Raw genomic sequence first — 6,954 nt, forward strand, 5'->3', positions numbered from 1 at the left:
CTCCCCAAAGCAGCAGGATATACATTTTTTTTTTCAAGTGTATATGGAACATTTTCCTAGATAGACTACATGTTAGGCCACAAAACAAGTCTCAATAAATTTTAAAAGACTGAAATCACATCAAGCATCTTCTCTGACCACAGTGGTATGAAACTAGAAATCAATTACAAGAAACAAAACTGAAAATCACACAAACACATGGAGACTAAACAACATGCTATTAAATAATGAATGGGTCAACAATGAGTTCAAGGAATAAATCAAACGATACCTTGACACAATTGAAAATGAAAACACAATGACGCAAAATCTATGGGACACAGAGAAAGCAGTCTCGAGAGGGAAATTCATAGCAATGCAGGCCCACCTCAAGAAACAAGAAAAATCTCAAATCAATCGTCTATCTTTACACCTAAGGGAACTGGAAAAAGAACTGGCAAATAAAGCCCAAAGTGAGTACAAGGAAAGAAATAATAATGATCAGAGCAGAAATAAATGAAATAGAGACTAAAAAAACAATACAAAAGATCAATAAAACCAAGAGCTGGTTTTCTGAAAAGATAAACAAAATTGACAAACCTTTAACAAGACTCATCAAGAAAAAGAAAGAGAGGATCCAAATAAATAAAATCAGAAATGAAAGAGGAGAAGTGAAAACCGACATCACAGTAATACCAAAAATTTAAGAAAATACTACAAGCAACTATATGCCAACAAATTGGACAACCTGGAATAAATGGATAAATTCCTAAAGCATACAATCTGCCAAGACTGAATCAAGAAGAAACAGAAAATCTGCAGACTGATTACTACCAATGAAATTGAACCAGTAATCAACAACTTCCCCAAAAAACAAAAATCCTGGACCAGATGGCTTCACAGGTGAATTTTACCAAACATTCAAAAAAGAATTAACACCTATTCTTCTCAAACTTTTCCAAAAAATCCAAGGGAGGGAAGGCTCCCAAGTTCATTTATAAGGTCACAATTACCCTGATTCCAAAACCGGACAAACACATTCCAAAAAAGAAAACTATAGGCTGATATCCCTAATGAATATAGATGCAAAAATCTTCAACAAAATATTAGCAAACTGAATTTAGTAATACATTAAAAAGATCATACACCACGATCAAGTGGGATTCATTCCTGGTATGCAAGACTGGTTCAATACCTGCAAATCAATTAACATGATGCACCATATATAAACAAAATGAAAAATAAAAATCATATAGTCATCTTAATAAATGCAGAAAAAGATTTAACACAATCCAGCATCCATTTATGATAAAAGCTCTCAGAAAAACAGAGGGAACATATACGACAAACCCACACCTAATATCATACTCAATGGGGAAAAGCTAAAAGCATTCCCCCTAAGATCAGGAACAAGACAAGGATGCCCACTTTCACCACTTTTATTCAACATAGTGCTGGAAGTTCTAGCCACAACAATCAGACAAGAAAAAGAAATAAAAAGACATCCAAATGGGAAAGAAAGAAGTAAAATTATCATTATTTGCAGATGATATGATACTATATATAGAAAACCTGAAAAATTCCACCAAGAAACTAATAAAACTGATAAATGAATTTAGTAAAGTAGCAGGACACAAAATTAATTATTCAGAAATCGGTTGCATTTTTATACACCAATAACGAACTATCAGAAAGAGAAAATTTAAAATATCCCATTTACAATTGCATCAAAAGAACACTTAGAATTAAATTTAACCAAGGAAGTAAAAGACCTGTACTCAGAAAATTAAGACATTGAAGAAAGAAATTAAAGAAGATACAAATAAATGAAAACATATACCATGCTCACAGATAGGAAGAATTAATATAGTTAAAATGTCCATACTGCCCAAAGCAATATATAGATTCAATGCAATCCCTATACAAATACCAATGGCATTTTTCACAGAACTAGAACAAATAATCCTAAAATTTATATGGAACAATAAAAGACCCCAAATAGCCACAGCAATCCTGAGAAAGAAGAAGAAAGCTGTAGGTATTATACTACCTGATATAAAATTACACTACAAGCCTATAATAATCCAAACAGCATGGTATTGGCATAAAAACAGACACATAGATCAATGGAACCGAATAGAGAGCCCAGAAATTAATCCATGCCTATATGGTCATTCAATTTATGACAAAGGAAGCAAGAATTTACATTGGGGTAAAGACAATCTATTTTATAAATGGTGCTGGGAAAACCAGACAGATACATGCAAAAAAAAAAAAAAAAAGAAAGAAATCGGACTACCTTCTTATGCCATGTACAAGAATAAACTCAAAATGGATTAAAGACTTAAATGTAAAACCTGAAACCATAAAACTCCTAGAAGAAAATATAGGAAGTAAACTCGCAGACATTATCCTTAGTAATATTTTTACTGATATATCTCCTTGGGCAAGGGAAACAAAAGAAAAAATAAACAAATGGAACTACATCAAACTAAAAAGTTTTTTCATAGCAAAGGAAACCATTAACAAAAGAAAAAGGCATCCTACTGGGCATCCTACCGAATGTTAGAAAATATTTGCCAGAGATACATCTGATAAGGTGTTACTATCCAAAATTTATAAAAAAAAAGTTCATACACTCAACACCAAAAAAACAAACAATCCAATTAAGAAATAGGCAAAGGACCTGAATAGACATTTCTCCAAAGAGGACATACAGATGGACAATAGACATATGAAAAGATGCTCAACGTTACTAATCATCAGAGAAATGCAAATTAAAACCACAACGAGATATCCCACCTCACACCTGTCAGAATGGCTATCATCAATAAATCAGCAAAGAAGTGTTGGATGTGGAGAAAGGGAGCCTTGTTGGTGGGATTGCAGATTGGTGCAGCCACTATGGAAAACAGTATGGAGATTCCTCAAAAAATTAAAAATATAAATACCTTATGCCCTAGTAATTCCACTCCTGGGTATTTATCCAAAGATATCCAAAACACTAATTCCAAAAAATATATGCACCTCTCTGTTTATTTCAGTGCTATTCACAAGACATGGAAACAAACAAAATGCCCATCAATAGATGATTGGATAAGAAATTGTGGTATATTTGTACAATGGAGTATTACCCTGCCATTAAAAAGAATGAAATCTTACCATTTGCAACAACAGGGACGAACCTAGAGGATATTATGTTAAGTGAAATAAGTCAGTCAGACTGAGAAAGACAAATACCATATGATCTCACTTATGAGATCTCACTGTTGATCTCACTAAACAACAGAATAAACGAGCAAACAAAACAAAAATAGAATCATAGATACATAGAAAAAAACTAATGGTTGCTAGATGGGAGGGGTTTTAGAGGGATGGGTGAGAAAGGTGAAGGGATTTGGAAGCACTAGTTTGTAGTCACAAAATAGTCACGGAGATGTGAAATACAGTATGGGAAATATAATCAATAATGTTTTATAGAACATGTAGGGTGTCAGATGGACACTGGATTTACCAGGAGACTGGACTTCATAGATTATATAAATGCCTAACCACTGCACTGTACACCTGACACTAACATAAAATAATATTGAATGTCAACTATAATTAAATATATATTTATATCTATATACATATATACACACACATACAGTCATAGGATGTAAAGTACAGTATAGGGAATATAGTTAACGGAATTGTATTAGCTATGTACAATGTCAGATGGGTAGTAGACTTGGTGGGATTATCCCTTTGTGAAGGGTGTAAATGTCTAATCATTATGTTGTTTTGTACACCTGAACTAATGAAAAAAAAATGTTTAAAAAAAGGTTAAATAAACTTACTCAAAACAAAACAAAACAAAAATGGAAGGAAAAGTGGTTCAGGAGGAATTTTTTTTTTTTCTCATTAAACTTCGGTTTCATGGGTCTCAAAATTCAGTGACAGATTTTTGGTCAAGTTGTTTCTATTAAAAGGTACTGATTTTAAAAACTACTAACTTAAAAACTGCCACACACACAAAAAACCAAATGGTCCACAAAACATTCTCCTTTCCTTCTGAAGGTTTTATGGTATGTTGTAATCATTAACCAGTCTTTTACTATTAAATTTAAATGGCCAATTGAGACAAACAGTTCTGAGACTGTTCTCCCACCACTGATTAAGACTGGAGTGGCAGGTATTGGGGATAATATTCATTTAGCTTTCTGAGCTTTCTGGGCAGATTTGGGGACCTTGCCAGCTCCAGCTGCCTTCTTGTCCACTGCTTTGATGACACCCACAGCAACTGCCTGTCTCATGTCATGAACAGCAAAATGGCCCAGAGGAGGGTCATCAGAGAAGTTCTCAACACACATGGGCTTGCCAGGAACCGTATCAACTATGGCTGCATCACCAGATTTCAAAAACTTCAGGCCATCTTCCAGCTTTTTCCCAGAACAGCAATCAATCTTCTCCTTCAGCTCAGCAAATTTGCAAAGCAGTGTGAGCTGGTTGACAATCAAGCACAGGTGCGTATCCAGCACTGATTTGGCCTGGATGGTTCAGGATAATCTCCTGAGCCATGAAGCCAGCTGCTTCCATTGGTGAATCATTTTTGTGGTCACCAACCGTACCAGCCACACTGCCACGACGAACATCTTTGACAGAAACATTCTTGACGTTGAAGCGCACACTGTCCCCAGGAAGAGCTTCACTCAAAGCTTCATGGTGCATTTCCACAAACTGTCCTTCAATTGTAACATTGACTAGCGCCAACGTGGCCACCATGCCGGTTTTAAGAACACTAGTCTCCACTGGGCCCACAGGGACAGGACCAATATGAGCAATTTTGCAGACATCCTGGAGGGGCAGATGCTAAGTTTTGTCAGCTGGACGAGTTGGTGGCATTATGCAATCCAAAGCTTCAAGCAGCGTGGTTCCACTGGCATTGCCATCTTTATGGGTGACTTTCCATCCCTTGAACCAAGGCATGTTAGCACTTGGCTCCAGCATGTTGTCACCATTCCAACCAGAAATTGGCACAAATGCTACTGTATCAGGGTTGTAGCCAATTTTCTTAATGTAGGTGCTGACTTCCTTAACGATTTCCTCGTATCTCTTCTGGCTGTGGGGCAGCTCAGTGGAGTCCATTTCGTTAACACCAACAATTAGTTGTTTCACACCCTGGGTGTAAGCCAGACGGGCATGCTCACGGGTCTGCCCACTCTTGGAGACACCTGCTTCACATTCACCAACCCCAGCAGCAACAATCAGGACTGCCCAGTCAGCCTGACATGGGCCTGTAATCACCTTTTTGATAAAGTCTCTGTGTCCTGGGGCATCAATGGTGGTCACACAATACTTGCTGGTCTCGAATTTCCACAGGAAGATATCAATAATGATCCCACGCTGACGTTCAGCTTTCAGTTTATCCAAGGCCCAGGCAGACTTCACGGAGTTCTTTCCCATCCCTGCAGCCTCCTCAAATTTTTCATGGTTCTTCTTGTCGATCCCACCACATTTGTGGATCAGATGACCTAAAGCGGTAGACTTGTTGGAATCTATGTGTCCATTGACAACGATGTTGATATAAGCCTTTTCCTTTCCCATTTTGGCTTAAATTTAGTAGTGGTTTTCATGACACCTGTGTTCTGGTGCAAACCCATAGTGAAATAGGAATTTTGGAGTTTTTTAAATTTATTTTTATTTTTTTTATGGAAGCAATATCTGTGAGGCTTGGCCATAGATTCTCGCTTTAGAGCACCTCCATTTTGAGTGCACGAATTCCATCCCAGTCAGTCAGCCACTGATGTGTTTCAGCACAAAGGAGGCTGTCCCCCCCCAGCACTCTATATTCAGAGCCCTCCCAGATCTAGCCTGATGGTCTTCAGGAGTGCATGGCTGTAACTTCTTTGTTGAGGATGCAAGATTCTGTACAGGACACAGGCCCACTGGGAACTACCTCACCAAGGATTAAGTGCCACTGCCACTTTAGTAAAAGCTGTCTGTGGTAGTGTGCAGCCAGACTGTCCCTGTGTTTTGGAAATGTTTTCAGGTTGTAAGGGTGTAAAGCATTAATACATTTTATTTCTTCCATTCGTTCAATGCCAGAGAGAGCCCTTTGTGTCAGATAGGGTCAATGGAACCAAAACCAAATTTCAAAGTCGAAATGCTAAGTCCTCAGTTCTACGCGCCTTCCATGTTAAACACCCTTTTTTAAAAAAAATTTTTTTTAATGACTACCACAGAGTTCCTTAATCTGACCCCTCTTCCAACATGCAATAGCCAGAGCCACACTGCCATAACAACCCCCTATGTTCCTTTACCTCTCCATGTTGACTTCTTATTCCTACTGATGCTCAGGCCACCTTTCACTCACGTCTGACAGTACGTATTATTGTGACTTACCCAGTCAGTAGCTCCTCGACGCTTCCCATCAATCCAGCCCACATCCCTGTTCATGAAGCAGCACTGACAGCTTCAATGTTCTATTTCTGATCCTGTTGGAAAGAAGCAGATGGAGAGCTTATGGGACAGTGTTTACAGTCTGCAGCAGTGTACAGTCATGTCCTGGCCTTCACAGTCACTCACCACTCACTTACTGACTCACCCAGAGCAACTTCCAGTCCTGCAAGCTCCGTTCATGGTAAGCGCCCTATACAAGTGGACCATTCTTTATCTTTTATGCCGTATTTTTACTGTACCTTTTTATGTTTAGACATGTTTAGATACACAAACACTTATCATGATATACAATTGCCTACAGTGTTCAGTACAGCAACATGCTGTACAGGTTTGTAGCTTAGGAGCAATAGGCTGAACCATGCAGTGGACTGTACCCTCTAAGTTTGTGTAAGGACACTCTCTGCTGTTCCCACATGATGAAATGTCCTAACAACACATTTCTCAGAATGTATCCCTGTCACTAAGGGACACATGACTGTACATATAGGGTTTGGTACTATCTGTAGTTTCAGGCATTCACTGGGGGTCTTG

At 38.0% G+C, this 6,954-nt stretch overlaps 1 pseudogene; it reads right to left on the reverse strand.

Annotated features, from left to right (window-relative positions):
- Positions 1–4,172: 4,172 nt before the first annotated feature.
- On the reverse strand, positions 4,173–5,568 carry LOC117025046 (elongation factor 1-alpha 1-like; annotated as a pseudogene).
- Between the last annotated feature and the right edge of the window lie 1,386 nt (positions 5,569–6,954).

The sequence above is a fragment of the Rhinolophus ferrumequinum genome, chromosome 7 (genome assembly GCF_004115265.2).
Source record: "Rhinolophus ferrumequinum isolate MPI-CBG mRhiFer1 chromosome 7, mRhiFer1_v1.p, whole genome shotgun sequence".
Lineage (NCBI taxonomy): Eukaryota > Metazoa > Chordata > Mammalia > Chiroptera > Rhinolophidae > Rhinolophus > Rhinolophus ferrumequinum.